The 18,221-nt window shown below is 42.7% G+C and overlaps 2 protein-coding genes across 6 annotated transcripts in view; one reads left to right on the forward strand and one right to left on the reverse strand.

Annotated features, from left to right (window-relative positions):
- Positions 1-3,477, reverse strand: part of LOC126259386 (uncharacterized) — a 229,236-nt gene extending 225,759 nt beyond the window's left edge. The window contains exon 1 of one of the 3 annotated variants that reach the window (XM_049956137.1): positions 3,347-3,477. The gene's annotated coding sequence lies outside the window, so the exon portion shown is untranslated. Of the gene's footprint in view, positions 1-508; positions 604-1,700; positions 1,944-3,346 lie in introns of those variants that run through there. The other 2 variants (XM_049956138.1, XM_049956139.1) reach the window with 2 other exon arrangements.
- LOC126259388 (neuroparsin-A-like) overlaps positions 1-18,221 on the forward strand; it is a 244,252-nt gene that overhangs the window by 164,112 nt on the left and 61,919 nt on the right. The gene's annotated exons all lie outside the window — the stretch shown is intronic.

An 18,221-nucleotide genomic window follows, 5' to 3' on the forward strand; every position in this document is an offset into this window, starting at 1 on the left:
TACAGAATCTGAGGCAGTATTCATACAATAGCTAATGCAGCACCTTAGTCATAGTTTCTTACGCATTATAAAACAGAGACCCATACGAAGTATTTATAAGAGAATTTGTTTAAACATACAAGAAAAAGAACCTACGGAAAGCGAAATGGTCGACTGGCCGTTCTGCGGCAGTGAGCGAGCGCTGAAATCACATAACCTTGATGCGATTCACAATAGGCCATCTACAAACAGCTGACCGCACATTAGGTGGCTATGTGCTGTTACCACCGCTTTGTGGCCGTAGGGGGGAATTCGGATAGAGCACAACTCCACGTCGAGAGGTCACCGGCAATTTTTGCGATTTATCGTGAATTTCAATATAAAATTCGGATCTGCAAAGCTCTTTTAACTCATTTGTTTCATTGGCGATATTTTTCGACGTGACTGACACAATCATCACGATTTTACGTTCTTAGTAAGAAAGAAAACCCGCTTCCGCTCGTTGCATCATAGTGTGAAAATGTCTTACCGTTCCCAGCTGTCTTCGTACTGTGACAGTCGGTAACAATTCCAGCGGGTTTGTGACGTCACGATGTTCTGAAGTTGTCCAGAGTCTTTCACAAGTCCTACTATCTCAGTGCAATTTTCTAAAGGATACTGTAACATAGTTGCTGAAAGTAACAGCATGTTACTGCCTTCATTAATATTTAAAGATTTTCAAAGACAACCTAAAAAGAATTTGTATGAGCTGTGCTAAAATTATTTTATAGTTTCTGAGAACGTTACTTCAATTTCGTACCACAATTGAAACAAAAATAGCTAAAATGGTGACACAAGGATTAGAAGGACACGTTCCCCTAGATGCGGCTCAGTACTACAAGGTACGTTGTGGAGCTACATGTTACTGAAAGCGAGAACGTCCCATTGTAGTACGTTCCCGGTCACTATAACTGAATGGATGACGTGGGACTCCCGACACCTCATGGCCAGCTCTTGATTGGCTGTGGCGGCCAACACGCAGCATGCCTTTGTGAGTCTGCTGTAAATTGGTGGGGGAAAAGAGCTGCAATCTTACGCGCTGTCAGAAATGTGAAACACGTGTAATTCTGTCAGAGTGAGAACATCAAACTGCTTTTGAGACATGTGAGCTAAATAACCAGTCCACAAAAGGAGTGAAGTCCGTGGCGTATCAAGAGTAAACGACTGTTGTTTTGCATTTACTATCTCCGTATCCTTTCAAACAAAGTAGTAACACTGGAGTGCTCGCAGACGAACATTTTAGCATGAAAAGCTATAAACATTAATTCTCAAGAACGAAAGTCTGTGATTCCAGTAGGATCAAAAATCATTCACACTGCAGCATTTAGTTACAGAGACAATGTGATTAAATTCGATCACCTACCATAAACATCTCACGACTGCCATTGTGGTTATTTAATGACAGATGTTATATGTTGCTGAAAAATCTAGAATACATTTTTATATTGCTGAAAAATTGAAACACGCTGTCACCTGGAGGTGCAAATCTTACTTATCGTAGCGATGATGGACTGTATATTACGACACTCTACGGCTTCTAAATCACCACAACTTTTATTAGTCCTCCGTATAAACAGTTGTATAGCTAAAATATTGAAATTTGAAATATTAAGGAGGGGGTTATGTGGAGTATTTCCTTCTTTCGCTGGCAAGCAAAGGCGTAAAACAAGTGAATGCCTTACCTGAAATCCATTGACTCCATTCACATTATGAATGACATTTCCGGGCGTAGTCGACTTTACGTATCGAGCAATAGGCTGAAGGCGGTCAGAAAGAGTAGACAGTATCCTGACGCGTTTGACGAAATGCTGTCTCTCAGTTCTTTACTGAAAATAAAGCAGATCGCGCGACGACCGTTCACGCGCAATAGATGTGTTTGCTCGTATTGCTACAGCGACGGCCCCCACGTCGGAGCAAACACTGGCAGGCTGGGCCCGTGTTGTAAACAACCCAGTCATTGCCGAGAATTGCACCATGGGAGCCTTCAACAAGTAGTGCCGCCACTCCACATTGGGCAACTCACGGCGCACTCGGGGAAGACATTGTCGCAACCCACAGACGTGCGCACTTCGCCAAGAGCTGCACTACAAGTACTTGTGATTGTGACTGCAATGCTACTTCGACATCCCACTGCTCTGAAATCACTAAAACAATTAGGAATTTCATTTAGCATACTGCAGCAATATAATAATTACATAATTCCTCAAAGACAGAAATATCTTTCACCGTTCAATAACTGTAAACTGGTTTGTCGAGTCGATGTGAAGTTCATTTTAGTTCACATAAGCGAACGCCAACAGTAGTAAAAATGCTCATAACAAAGAGATGTGCAACTTCATGACGCAGTGGAGGTGAGAAGGTCAGCCATAAATTAGAACGTGGTTAAGAGAACTATTGAACAGCGAACTATTACACAATATTCTACATTCGAGTAGTTAGACATAAACATAGGATATAGAATTTTCCGTGTTATAAGAAGTATCTATAGGATATAGAACTTTCTGTGTTATAAGAAGTATCTACGTTCACACTGCTGTAACAAAACACATTTCACAGCTCACTTTTTTTAGCGTCCACGTACCGCCGTTAGTATCCCACCCACTTTTTATAAACTCTTTTGCTGCGACCGTTTTTACATGCAAGTTCTACTTCTGCACAGGGAGTGGCAGACGACTTGCCAACGTGCACAGTGCAGTAATGACTACCAAAACGAAAATTTTAAGGTATTCTGATGCAAGTATAGTACAAAGTGGTACTAATGGTACCAGCCAGAAAATTTTCAGGTAAATAAGTTACTGAAGAAAAATATTATGATACGTGATAAAAAATATTTCTGATCCTTTAACGTTCGTGAGTAAAGTATGCCAGTAATTACATTAAACTATACACAGCATTTCGTCTGATGCAAGAAAGGAAAACAAAACGTTTCGTAGAATTCTTGACCTTTGTCATCCATCAAAATTTATTTCACTGAAGAAAAAAAAATTCTAATTTCAAACAGATGTCGAGCCTTCAGTTTGAGTCCTTCGCTATAGTAAACAAGATACGGCTGAATTTTAAAATTTAAAATAACACGTCACTTTTTCTATATGGTAAGAACGAGAGCTGCAGTCGTTATATTTCTATATCTGTCACGGAAAATAATCTATAGCATAGAAAAGGGAGAAGAGCATGATCTTTTTCATTTAACAAGTGGTTATCGACCTAGCCGGTATACATCGTTAAATTTGCAAATCCGCAAAGAGTGCCATAAATGATCCCAAAATCGCTATGGAATGGTGACACCAACCTTCATTATGTCGGACACAACACCACAGTTAGTGCTCACCTGTAATCTGTGAAAGACTCGATCTATTAACTCCAGCAGTAAGAATGCGAGCAGTTTTTGCTAGCGTAGGCAACGACGGTCATTCAGAGACTGGCGGCGCGCGGAGTTGGCGTCGGACGTGCCACGTCGACACCGGCGCCCGACGGGGGAAGAGGAGTCGGGAAGGGCTCGGGCGTCGCGACGCCGCGCGGGCCTCTGCGTCCACTCCCCTCCCAGCTGCCAACTCAGCTTCCGGCATGAACGCAGCAGCACGCGTGGTCGGCGATGTTGCGTCGTCCCCAGACCTGAATACCGCGCAGACCTGGCCAGCGGGGGAGGGCGGCGAGGCCGGGGGGGGGGGGGGGGCGTGTCCACTGCGCGATGGTGACCGTGCTAAGCCTTATCCGGCCTCTTGAGTGCACGAGCCACATAAGCACACGGGACGAAAAGATAGTCACCCGCACGAGACATCGCGCTCTTACCGTCTAACAATTCCTCTTGCCCTGAAAATGGCCTCAATTCGACGTAGAAGACAGTCCACAAGATGAAGCTAGGCAGTGATTATTATTGGACCCTGTAGAGCTTCAAAAGTACAGGTATGTGGATTGCTACGTTCCACCCGGTGTCCAAATACATTGCCCGACAAAGAAAGTGAAACACGCCGAAGAGGGAGGAGGAAAAGAAATGAAACTTGGGTTTGTGAGGGATGTAGTGTTCAGCCATGACGAAAATCGAGTCACTTTTACAAATAACTTGGCAGCATGAGTTCACTTACCAGAATGATGTTGCACTCCATCTGGCCTGGATGCAGGCACTGATTCGGCTGGGAAAGGTGTTATAAAGTCTCTCCGAACTACTGGAAGAATGGAACCTCTGCGCACTTCACCGCCATACTCGCCGAAGACGGTCATCCAAGGTTGTACAGAACTACGAGTTATCACTGAACACAATGCGACGCAATTCAGCACCATTCTATGCTTCGTGGTCACAGCAGTTTGTGTTGTGGTGTAACGGCAGGATACGAGGACGAAATTACAATCGTCTGGCAATTACTGTGGGTACTTTGACTGCTGTGGGAAACAGCTCACTGGAACTACAACATATAAAATATTAGTTCAATTTATGGCATGAATGAATAAAAAGGTTTAATTAATTTGATTTAATTAACTTGATAGATTCCTTTGCCACATGAGTGCTCGAATATTTAGAACTGACATTGACTATTAAAGCATCCCTTGATGCATAGAACCACAAACAATTCTCTTGAAGTACACTGTGCATCATTTACAAAAGTACATTTCCACCTGTTACTTGAATAACTCTTTTGTCCAACTCGATGATGTTGACTGCTTCAGCTGAGGTCACAAACTGAGTAGAACGCTTCTGTGTTCGGCTCTATGTTGACCTCGGTGCGAGGGCGCTGCTGTGCTGAAAGAGGATGTGTCTTCTTCGGCCTTCCTTTTCGCCACTGTGGATTGCAGCGAGAACACGCTAATGTCTCTGCAATGGATGTGTGTTGTCAACTTCGGTACGGCACCGCTATCGTTGGACCATGCCACATACGCATAGGAGGGTAATTCTCTAGTTTGGCTGCCGCTAGTCTCCGATTAATGCTGGGGGATCGCAGAGAAATTTGCAAGGAGTCCATTACTTGCTCTCAGACGGCAGACACAGATGTGATCGTGAGACGATGTGCTTTGTTGACGGTATAGCGATCCTCCCTTATGGTGGTCAGATACAGTGTACTGGAATCTTGACGACGAGCGTGCAGCCCAACATCGGACCACTGGCACGTTTGAATGCCCCACAAATTTGGATATTGCCCGATACGCCCATCGGGTCAAATGGAGACCCTCAAGGAGAACACTGCCAGGTGTCGACCATGCCCTCTCACACGAGCACACGGCATCTCCGTGTCCTTCAGAGTGATGACATCTGACGCTGTTCAGGCTCGTTGTACATCCTACCAAGTACAGTAGCACTTAACTCCAACAGTGCACTCTGGTGGCCGTTCTACCAGTTACAGACAATTGCAACTCTGATCATTTACGTAACCGCCGATGGCCTTCACGTGTACGAAGTTACAGTGACATTCTACCGTGCATTCTGACCACTTCACTCTTTTCGCCAGGCAGTTTAGTTCCAGACATTTCCTGTAGGATATAGATCGAGCGATTTAGCGGGTAGGTCAAGGTCGTACAGGGTTGACAGAGTGTTCGTCAAACCAATACTATACGTCTGGATCCTGTGAACTCGACTGTTGTCATGTTCCCCAAGTGTTAGCGGATTTTGCGGACGTGCGTTTTCGTGCAGTAGCGCTGGGACGATTTTATCGCTGCTTAATAGACACTGCGATTACAATGATCTGTGTATGACTTGATAATGTGTAAAGTTTTTAAATTCTATGAGAAAGGAACTGGATGCCTATGCCTTTCCTGTCGTTTCGCCAGGTTCCGGCAGGATCGCACGTGAATGGGAAGGCAAATTACATTCCTGGCAAAGCTAAAACAGGCTTCAGCTCAAACGAATGAAATGATGAAAGAAAAGGACAATCTAAAGACTAAAACTTAATGAAGCGATGTAAATTTTTAGAACTTTTTACAAAGACTTCATAAACTTTTAAAAATTTAGGGAGCTGTGTAATGTTCCCCAAGTGTTAGCGAATTTCGTTAATGTGTGTTTTCGCGTAGTAGCGTTGAGTCGATTTTATCGCTGCTTAGTAGACACTGAGATTACAATAAAACATCTCTGTAATAAGACGATCTGTGTAATTTGAAATTAACCGGACCGGCGACTTTTTTGTTCTCTCTTCTTGATCAATCATTGTACTCATTTTGCGTAATAATAATTATTATTATTTAATTTAATTGTGTTTGAAATTAAGAATAACCATACCTTTTTTCCTCAGCATTTTTTTCATGAATTTGAAAAGTAAATGTGGCTTACTTTGTGTGGGAGTGTCTGTTGGTGAATGATCGCGTATTAACGGAATCAATCAGTGTAATACGTTTGGTTTGCTTTCAAAATAGAACCTGCATCTAAAATTTCACCTTTTGCAGAACGAAGTCCGATAGCTTTTAGGCGTAAATCACGTCCCAAAATTTTACTCGCCAACAGACAATCCCAGCAGAGAAGCCTAGCTAAAAAAAAATTGGTGGTTATTAAATTCCAAAATTTCAATATTTAAAAAATAAATAATAATTTCAAAACAAAATAATAATAATAAAAAAACTGCCAGCATAGACGGGCGTATGTACACCATACTCATCGTCAAGGTGTAGAGGAAACAACAACCTGTGGTCTCCAAGAATGTTGAAATAAACATCCTGATTCGTGTTCATAGTAATCTGAATGAGCATTCCCAAGTTACACTGAAAAAAAAAAGTAGAACCACCTCTGTCCTGATTTACAGCCTTCACAAAATCTGGATTAAACGATTCACTGGGCCGTCTGTGCTCTCGATACCTCGTTTCATTTGATAAGAGGCGAAATCACAACTAGGCGGACGACAAACACGTCTCCATAGGTGTGGATGCTATCTCCAATACAATACTGAATAGTTGTTGCCCTGTAATATTTAATGTTCTTACAAAGCGACTGTGCTTACTCACCATCACCGCTTTAGTCCAAATTTACAGGTATGGTTTGTCCAGTTCTTGGCCGAAATGAAACTGACAGTAGCGGGATCTCCAGATGGCCAAGCGTTTAGAGAAAAAAATAGCGTTTCTTTGCTTGTGCCGGGCAAGGCATGAGCCTTCTATGTCATCCTAATTCCCAGGCAGCGGTTGTCGCAGTGGAAGGAATACAGAACGGCAATCCTAGGATAGCAGGGTCGAGTTCCTGTGTAGCAACGATACTTACACTGCATATAAACCGAAATAAAGCCCAGTATATTGTATTTATAAATATTTTCGTAAAAGAAATAAGAACGAAAGGCAAAATAAAATTTGGGATTGCAAATAAATTTCCAGGAGGGGATGGTAAGAAATGGTTCAAATGGCTCTGAGCACTATGGGACTCAACTGCTGAGGTCATTAGTCCCCTAGAACTTAGAACTAGTTAAACCTAACTAACCTAAGGACATCACAAACATCCATGCCCGAGGCAGGATTCGAACCTGCGACCGTAGCGGTCCTGTGGTTCCAGACTGCAGCGCCTTTAACCGCACGGCCACTTCGGCCGGCGGATGGTAAGACGTGCGCGAGAATTTCACATATAAAATTAGATACCATTATTATTTTGCAGTTGGTGTTTCACACCTGCTGGAGTGATATTCATCCTAAAAACACGAGAAGCAGTAATTTTGTCGGAAACTTGCACATTTTATAAACGCTGCAATTTACTTCGTTACTTTAAAGTTTGTACAGAGAAACAACATTCTCACTGTATTCTCTCAATAATTTAGAATAATTCGAGTTACTCGATCGGGAGCTAGCAAGCGAATGAGTTCCGTGGCTGGAATTATCGGTGTCAAAATTCCCTTTGCCTTGCTTTGCGTACCTTTTATGAATATATTAACAAAACCAATGTACTGAGCATTATTTCCGTTTATTTGCAGTAACTTAAAAATTGAAAATGAAAAATAAAAAAGGTTCCACATAGATATCGACTGCACAACCCTCGGATTACAGTTCTGCTTTCCTCTGCGCAAGCCGCCTCCTGGGAACTACGTTAACATAATGTGTCGTGAGTCCTCCGACCCGCGCAAAACAAGCTATTTTTTTAAAACTCTTTCCCATCTGGAGCTCCCAGTTTGCCACTTCCGTTTCTGGCAAAGCCCTGTATATATCATAAATTTGGACGAGATCGGCGAGGACAAGCAGTTGCGGTCCGCTTGTTAGTCACTTTTCTAATGTGTCACTGACTCAATGAGTTTTCCCACAAAATATGCCATTGTTATCACCCTCTATAAAAAGAGTGACTCCACAGATGTCAATAACCACCACCCATTTTCACTCCTTATTTCATTTTCTAAAATTTTGTGAAGATAATGTACTCCACGGTTGTCACATCCTTGTGTAGTAATGGAATACTTAGCTATTCATATTCTGGATTTCAAAAGTACCAACCTGGTGCGTCAGCTATTTACACATTTACTGAACACGTAGCAAAATCTTTAAACGATAAAACATCACCAATTGGGATTGTCTGAGACTTATCGAAGGCGTTTGACTGTGGCTATTTTAATATTCTTTAAGAGAAGTTAAGGTTTTATCGAATACGCAGTTCAGTTCTCATTTAGTTCTTGTTTAAGTTCTTTTTTAAGAAACAGAATGCAGAAAGCTGCCTTAGGCTGCTAGATTAATATAAAGAAGGACGCCATATTATCTGAATGGAGATAAATTACAATGGTCAACTCACCGGGATCGGTTCTTGCTTTATGTTAATGAACTGCCATTTTATCTGAATCAAGAGGCAGAATAGTCATGTTTTACGTGATACTAACAGTGTTACGAAACCGAGCAAACAAGTATCGACAGGGGAAATAGTAAATGATATTTTAGTGAAAGTTACTGGATGCTTTTGCACAAATGAGCTAGCTTTAAACTTTTTTTTAAAAAAGTTCACCTACGGTAGAAAATTGTAAGTCCTTAGGTGTGCATGTTCTTGAAAACTTCAACTGGAAAAACCATGTAGCAGACATGCTAAAACTATTAGGTTCGGCTACCTTTGCCATAAGAATAACTGGCAGCTATAGGGATACAGAAGTCAGTAAGTTAACACATTCTGTATATTTTCATTCATTTGTGTCTTGTGTGATAATGTCCGATCTAACTCCTCGGTTAGGTGAAAAGTACTCATTGTACAAAAGAAAGTAATTAGAACTACGTATGTTGTTCACACACATACATCTTGCAGATGCCTCTTTAAGGTGGGAATAATAGTAACATATTCAAAATACCTCTATTTCTTTATGAAATTTATCATCAGTAATCCATCTAAGTTTCAGATATATATATATATATATATATATATATATATATATATATATATATATATATATATATATATATATATATATATATATTCCTGGAAATGGAAAAAAGAACACATTGACACCGGTGTGTCAGACCCACCATACTTGCTCCGGACACTGCGAGAGGGCTGTACAAGCAATGATCACACGCACGGCACAGCGGGCACACCAGGAACCGCGGTGTTGGCCGTCGAATGGCGCTAGCTGCGCAGCATTTGTGCACCGCCGCCGTCAGTGTCAGCCAGTTTGCCGTGGCATACGGAGCTCCATCGCAGTCTTTAACACTGGTAGCATGCCGCGACAGCGTGGACGTGAACCGTATGTGCAGTTGACGGACTTTGAGCGAGGGCGTATAGTGGGCATGCGGGAGGCCGGGTGGACGTACCGCCGAATTGCTCAACACGTGGGGCGTGAGGTCTCCACAGTATATCGATGTTGTCGCCAGTGGTCGGCGGAAGGTGCACGTGCCCGTCGACCTGGGACCGGACCGCAGCGACGCACGGATGCACGCCAAGACCGTAGGATCCTACGCAGTGCCGTAGGGGACCGCACCGCCACTTCCCAGCAAATTAGGGACACTGTTGCTCCTGGGGTATCGGCGAGGACCATTCGCAACCGTCTCCATGAAGCTGGGCTACGGTCCCGCACACCGTTAGGCCGTCTTCCGCTCACGCCCCAACATCGTGCAGCCCGCCTCCAGTGGTGTCGCGACAGGCGTGAATGGAGGGACGAATGGAGACGTGTCGTCTTCAGCGATGAGAGTCGCTTCTGCCTTGGTGCCAATGATGGTCGTATGCGTGTTTGGCGCCGTGCAGGTGAGCGCCACAATCAGGACTGCATACGACCGAGGCACACAGGGCCAACACCCGGCATCATGGTGTGGGGAGCGATCTCCTACACTGGCCGTACACCACTGGTGATCGTCGAGGGGACACTGAATAGTGCACGGTACATCCAAACCGTCATCGAACCCATCTTTCTACCATTCCTAGACCGGCAAGGGAACTTGCTGTTCCAACAGGACAATGCACGTCTGCATGTATCCCGTGCCACCCAACGTGCTCTAGAAGGTGTAAGTCAACTACCCTGGCCAGCAAGATCTCCGGATCTGTCCCCCATTGAGCATGTTTGGGACTGGATGAAGCGTCGTCTCACGCGGTCTGCACGTCCAGCACGAACGCTGGTCCAACTGAGGCGCCAGGTGGAAATGGCATGGCAAGCCGTTCCACAGGACTACATCCAGCATCTCTACGATCGTCTCCATGGGAGAATAGCAGCCTGCATTGCTGCGAAAGGTGGATATACACTGTACTAGTGCCGACATTGTGCATGCTCTGTTGCCTGTGTCTATGTGCCTGTGGTTCTGTCAGTGTGATCATGTGATGTATCTGACCCCAGGAATGTGTCAATAAAGTTTCCCCTTCCTGGGACAATGAATTCACGGTGTTCTTATTTCAATTGCCAGGAGTGTATATATATTCACAAGTACAGCAGTAAAAGGAAAAATGATTTGCATTACCCTATAATGAATCTAACTTTGCCAGGTGAAGGGGTGAAATATGCGGCCATAAAACTCTTTGACAAGCTACCTATAGATATAAAATGTCTGACACACAGCAGAAATGTTTCCAAAAACTGATTAAAGAGCTTTCTCCGTAACAATTCCTTGTAGAAGAATGAATAATTCTTGTGTAGAAATAATTAATCACTAAAAATTACATGTAAATGGCCAGCATGCAGCCGCAAGTGTTCTACGTTTATCCTGTTGACACGTCCCACATCATTACGTTTATGTTGAATTTGATCTATTAAAAAAGTAACTAACTAACACCTTTTCGCCCTTACTCATTAGAAATAAATAATTAACATCTCTATGCTGTAGGTGAAGAATTATAGGTTTAAGAAACGTTCATGAGTAGGCGGAAAAGAGCAAAATTGTTTAACTATACCAACGACCGTCAATTATTATGCAGCAGTAATCAACCACAGTACTTTAATGTGGAAAAATCCTATAAATATTGTTGCAGCAGGCAAATTCTGGAGTGAATTCGCTACTAATGTATAATACAGAAACAAAGATTGCAACTTACAAAATCATGGTCCGACTATTTCCTGAACATTGTTGATCAGACTGTGATAATTACAAAGTGGGAGTAAATGAAGAGAGAACAGACAAAGAAGAATTTTGCGTTTCGTTGTGGATTTATTTAGTCAGCACGACAGTTTCACTGTCAGTGGGAGACTAGGAGAAATGCGTTGCAGACCACAGAAGTTTGGAACCACGAGCGTAAATTCTAATAGGGTTCAAGCTCTCCAGCCTATAGACAAATGTGATGAAAAAACAATGACCGTAAAGTTAGATTAAATCTTATAAGGAGACGTACTGATTGTGAGTCTTCTAGGTCACCATTCGTGAATGGAACGGACAGTGAAAAATCATACCATTTTGCTCAGACATGCAGCCTATGGTACGTGCTGAGACACCAGTTAAGATTTTGTAGCAGTGCATTCTCTTAAAATGGTTATGATCTGTGAATTCGCCCTTCTCGTTTTATCTCAACAAAGAAAGTGTATAAACATTTTGCAACATAAATGTAACAGACGTATATATTCCATTGTTGTAGTATATGTGTTGTTGTCATGGTCCTGTCCGAGCTTTAGTTTGATCCAGCTCTCTATGTTGGTCTATTTTGTTGAGGCCTGTGTACCTTGCACAACTACTGTAACCTACATCCATTTGAATTTCTCTACTGTGATGAAGCCTCGGTCTCTATACACTGTTTTTACGCTCGCTACCGAACTGACGAGTCCTTAATGGCTCAGGAGGTGTTTTAGGTAAGTCGTGCCACACATGTCTTAAACTTTCTATTATGACCAGACGAAACTACGCTGATGAGCCGAAACATTATGAACACCTGCTTAATAGCTTGATGATCAGTCTGTGGTACTACATACATGACTGATTCTGCGTATCAGACATCCACAAGTTTGTTGGTAGGCTTGCGGAGGTATGTGGCATTTTATGTCTACGCACAGATCATGTAATTGGCGTAAATGACGTGCCGTTGATTTGTGTACGTGCGTCGTGCCCTCAGCGCCAGCAGCTGATATCCAACGTCGCGGTGGGCAATGCTCATAATATTTTGGCTTATCAGTGTACAACTGTACGGCATTGTGTGTTCTTTGATCACTCTGAGAGATGGCCCAAATGCAGCAGGAATTAATTTCATACAGTCCTTTGCCATAGGAATGCTTCATAGCTTACAACTATCATCGACTATTAAAGATTCGCTTGATGCATACAATCACAAACTCTTCCTCTAAAGTACAATGTCCAACATTTTTTTACCAAAGTGTTTATCCGTCTGAGACTTGAATAATTCTTTAGTCCTACTCGATGATGTTGATTGCTCCAGCTGATGTCAAGAAATGCTTTCACACTCGGCTTTATATTGACCTCCATGTGAGGCCGCTGCTGTGTTGAGAGAGAGGGCGTGTCTTCTTCGGCCTCTCCCATTCGTCGTTTCGGATTGCAGCGAGACATTGCTAATATCTGTGGTATCAACGTGTGTTGCCGACTCTGGTGTGGCGCCGTGATCTTTGGACGATAACACATTTACCAGGTCGATTCAGTACCTCTACATTAGTGGTTCGATGTAATCTGCATCTTCTTCTGCAGCTCTACATTTCAAAATTTTCGATTCTCTTCCTGTATGAACTGTTTATCGTCCACGTTTCACTTCCATTGAAGGTTTCACTGCAGACACATTCCAGTATATAATCATTTGTTTGTGTTGTTATTCGCAGTCCATAAACACCACAAATAAAGCACTCAGCAATTACAAACCTTGTTTTAAAACCGCATTGTTCTTATAGGCATTGCCTTAGTGGTACAGTATGTTCTTCCCTTTCTGCAAGTCGTGACTCAACCTCCTCTGCCAGTAACAGAATAACCTTGAGTTCGGCGAAGACTCTGTTTTACGACTTGTCATTTTTGCAAACTGACGGGTTCCCGAGGGCGTAATCCACGTTACATTTCGGACATGGTTCAACAGTCACTAGTTTAGAGATCGGGAGACTCGGTTGCTATATAACATATAGGTTACCGAACCACTAAGGTAACAACATAAATGTGCCCTTTAATATACTTTGACCTGAGTACCTTAAACATACACTGTACAGAAAATGTCCTGTGTGTTAGGTTGAAGCCCCCTGGTATGTGCAGAAAAAATTATAACATAGAACTAGATATTTCTGAGACATTGGCGTCTCTGGCGGCGCATGTGTGACGATGTATTTTTGAGATGCTGCCAAAGCACCGCCAGGCGAGTCACGGAAAGAGGGATGGCTTTGTTGCCCGGTCGCCATTGAGTGCGCGCACAGTGCCAAAGAAACTGCTCACAGTCAGATGAAGATGACGTATCCTCAACGCTTGCGCATGTATCCATAATCTACGTGGCTATCTACAGATCAGTCGCATTTCTTTGTCAGTGCTGTTATTTGCTACATGTTTCAATGGTTTTACAATTTTCACTAATATTTGAGAATGGGGACGTAGCTACTGCGAAGTAAGGGTTTTTAGACTGCTTTTCTTTATTGAGCTCACAGCATTAATTACTTGCTCAAAACCGTCAGAGACATGCACTGTAGTTTCAATAGGAATTATGCGACTTTCGTGGTGCATTTAACACGAATTGTGCAACTTCCGCGGATGTGTGTCAAGAATCATGCCTGAGAAGTGGAGGAAAATACCGAAGCAGCTGTCATTTAAGAAAATAGTAGTTAACTGTAGCTGACCCCATTAACAAGCTAAATATGTTGCTGTTCCGAGTGTGGCATGAATTCATGTTGTTATGAATTTATAAATCGTCACAGATCTTTTCTACTACAGTCACAGTATAAATGTCCTCTTCTTCCACAAATGATGTAAATGAGCGGCCAGGCTTAATTGTTTTTACTTTTATAAAAGATATAGTTAGTGTTTTAGCTTTGTTTGACTTTTCTTGGCCTGTGGAAATGTACTCGTATTATACGTTACTTGGAATTCAGTTCATTAGATTTCACGTTCCGTTAGTCTTTCTTGGAATTGTGGGTGCCGTGCCTGGCAATAATAACTATGCCTTGGGTAATGCCTTCTACCGGACTTGGGTTCATTACTAATCAGTTTCCTCGCACACGGCAAGAAATAGTTTTCGAAGAACTAACAAGAGGCAATAGATTCTAAAACTGAATGAATATCATAGCAAAGCCTGATAAAACAATGAGCGTTACCCGGTTCACCGCAGAAATTCAGGAACATGTACACACTTTTCTGTAAATCAGTGGCCGGTGTGGCCGTGCGGTTCTAGGCGCTTCAGTCTGGAACCGCGTGACCCCTACGGTCGCAGGTTCGAATCCTGCCTCGGGCATGGATGTGTGTGATGTCCTTATGTTAGTTAGGTTTAAGTAGTTCTAAGTTCTACGGGACTGATGACCACAGATGTTAAGTCCCATAGTGCTCAGAGCCATTTGAACCTAGAAATCAGTGCCTGTTTCTGCAAACGTCTACACGAAGGCCTCCCGAACACTATACCGACAGCAAGAGACGTAAATAGTCACATACCCGCAAGAAGTATGCCAAAGAAAGGCATTAATCGTATATAAGAATCTACGCTTCTTATATATGATTTATCCATTAGTTTACCTGCACTACTACTCCCTTGTTAAATCAAAAGAACTGTGTGCTTTTTTCTGTAATCGAAAACTGAGCTAGCGTACCGACTTAGCAGTCTTTAGGTTCTTTTCCGTCATAAGCCAGCAAACTGCTTCTGGGGTTAAGTGAGTCTCAAACGAGAATGTGAAGAAAGTGAGTTCCAAGTACCTTTCGTTTTAACCAAGACAGATATCCCAAATAACCTCGGTCAAAAACCCCAGAATGAGGTTTTTTTATGTTGCCACGGCAATACTGTCTCAGTGAAAGATGTACAGGTAAGTGTATCTACCATGAGTTAGTGTATGTAATGAATTTTCACTCTGCGGCAAACTGTGCGTTGTTTTGAAACTTTCTAGGAGATTAAACCAGCGTAAGGGACGGTGACGCGAAGCAGGAATCTTTGGCTTTTGCACGCAATGAACTATCCAGGCACGACGGTCGATTCGCCCTCACTTCTGCCAGGAATGCTTGCCCTGTGGCAGTGCCCCATAATCTGAAGAGCATTCTGTTTACAATCTCAGGATATAGTAAAAACACTGAAATACGCGATATCGTAGTTTCTGAAACTGCCCGTATTTTGTGTTAAGTGTTGTAAAATTACTTAAGGCGCCAGGCCAACTCGTGAGGAAATTGCAAGTGATCTGGAGTAGACTTGAGTCCAACAATGTCATTTCTGTTGTAAGAAAGAGAGATAACAGTAATAATGGACAAAGCGACCTGGAAGATACAAGGAGGAAAACACGGAAAACTATAATGAGAAATGGCATCCATCATCCTGAATCAGCTATTGAAAAGCTAACTATACCACATCAGGCGTCTAACAGATATTGAGCAGCTGCACGAAAAGCAACTTTGGAACCTGAAACGTGTTTTTAGAGCAGCAGGTCTTCAATCAAAAAAGCATAGCCGCCGCAGACGTTATTACATATGACTCCATCTAACAGAAACTTCCGAGACTGCCTCAAAATCTAAGACTGAAATAATTGATACCAAGATGCTTACAAAAGAAGTGCACTAAGAAACACGTGAACGACACCAATCACGGCAATGTCGATTTTCGCAAGTGTGATTGTACAAACTAAGACATCAATGACAGCCGTACAAACTAAGACATCAATGACAGCCGTACAAAATCAGGTTATATCGAGTAGTAACTGTCGGAAGTGTATCCTGGAAGAGGAAGGAATAGATGATACATATATGAAGGGTAGGTATCAAAAGGAGAGTATATCACACACCAGATCTGGATGTAAGACCTTGGCGTCAACTAATTTGAACAGGCCAAGCCAAAATAATCCACCAGAAGATGGGCCAGCAGTATCAGTTAGTGAAAGAAATTTCTCCATACAGCCGATACGATCCCCTCTCTATTGCAGAAAATTAAAATTTCCAAAATTTACTGTGACTGCAGCATAATAACCGATAAAACAATCCATTGTAATCGACCTGACATAACAATGGTCAATAACACTGGGCAAGTCACCTTTCTCAACGCTGTATGAAACGCCCATAATTTGAAAACTGTCAACATCGACAGGATGACCAAAAGCAAGTATCTGGCAGACGATGTGGAAGCCATGCATGAACAGACATCAGTAAGCTTCCTTCCTGCGGTAGGATCGGACACTGGAGTTGTTTCAATTAAAACTGCATTCTTCGCTCTGTTGGTAAATGTAGATGGCAATTTTACTGAACACGTACAGAATAGTTCGTTGGATTCTTCAAGAACAGAGTTAATTTAGTGATAATTTGTTATTTAAACCCTTATCATTACATTTTTAGCTGTAGAACAAACACGTTATAAAAGCATGTAAGAGAAAGGGAAAGATAGATACTGCGTATAAGAAAATTAAAGAGTCCTATGGGGAAAAGAGAAGCGTTTCCGTGCATTTCAAGAGCTCAGATGGCAAACGAGTACTAAGCAAAGAAGGGACGCTAAAAGGTGGAAGGAATACTGTATATAGGAGAGCTATACAAGGGGAAATGAATTTAGTAGGCAGTTATAGAAACGGAAGAGAAAGCAAATGATGAGATGGAGAAATGATACTGCGGAAAGAAGCACTGAAAGACCTTGGACTAAACAAGTTCCTTGAAGTAGACGACACTGCCTCAGAATTTTTAAGATCCTTTGGAGAGCCAGTTCACACAGAATGGAATATAAGTTTTTTAAATTTGGTGCAACAGAAGAACCAGTAGATCGAATATCTAGTGATGAGGTACTGAATCGAATCAGAGAAAAAAATGTATTGCCTGACGAAAACGAGAAGGACCTGGCAGGAAAGACAGAGTGAAGTATCGCAGTGGTTAGCACAGTGGACTCCCATTCGGGAGGACGACGGCTCAAGCCAACGTCCGGCCATCCTGATGTAGATTTTCCGTGGTTTCCCTAAATCGCTTAAGCTAAATGCCTGGATGGTTCCTTCGAAAGGGCACGGCCGCTTTCCTTCTCCATCCTTCCGTAATCCGAGCTTGTGCTCTGTCTCTAATGACCTCGTTGTCGACGGGACGTCAAACACTAGTCTCCTCTTACTCTTCCTCCTCCTCCTCCTCCTCCAGAAAAAGGAGGAAACGAGATCATGGGTTGAGAGGGTATGTGATGTTATTTCAGCTATTACAAAGTAGAATCTAGTTCCCAAAAAACCTAGCAGTATGAACATACTTATAAGAATGTTGTTGCACCTCCTCTGGCCTGGATGCACGCACTCATTCGCTTAGAAAGGGTGTCATCAAGCCGTTACATCTTCTCCTGACGCAGACTGGTGCGCTACTGTTGTAACTGCTCCTTGATATCCTGGATATTACCGCTGTGATGGAGCCCATGACCAAGCTGCCCCACACGTGTTCTATTGGGGTCAGATGTGAGGAACCTGCTAGCCACTTGTGTATCTCAAGGTCGAACACGTGGTTTATACAGACATGCGACGAGTGGAAAAACATTGTCCTGTTGAAAAATGGTACCACGATACTATTGCACGAGAGGTAACACACGATGTGAAGTACAGTTGGGCCGTATGTCTTCAAGTCATACACGATGGCTCCCCACACCATGGCGCCAGGAATAACAGCGCTGTTCGTATTAAAAAAATTGAAAGACTGGGACCTCTCCCCAAGCTGTGTCCATACTCATTGGCAATGGTCATCCGGGGTACTCATATCCGCAATTCATCGCTGAACACATCGTAGTGCTTTTAAACAGCAATCTGTGCTTCCTGGTCTTGGTAGCGCTG

The sequence above is a fragment of the Schistocerca nitens genome, chromosome 5, assembly GCF_023898315.1.
Source record: "Schistocerca nitens isolate TAMUIC-IGC-003100 chromosome 5, iqSchNite1.1, whole genome shotgun sequence".
Classification (NCBI taxonomy): Eukaryota; Metazoa; Arthropoda; class Insecta; order Orthoptera; family Acrididae; genus Schistocerca; species Schistocerca nitens.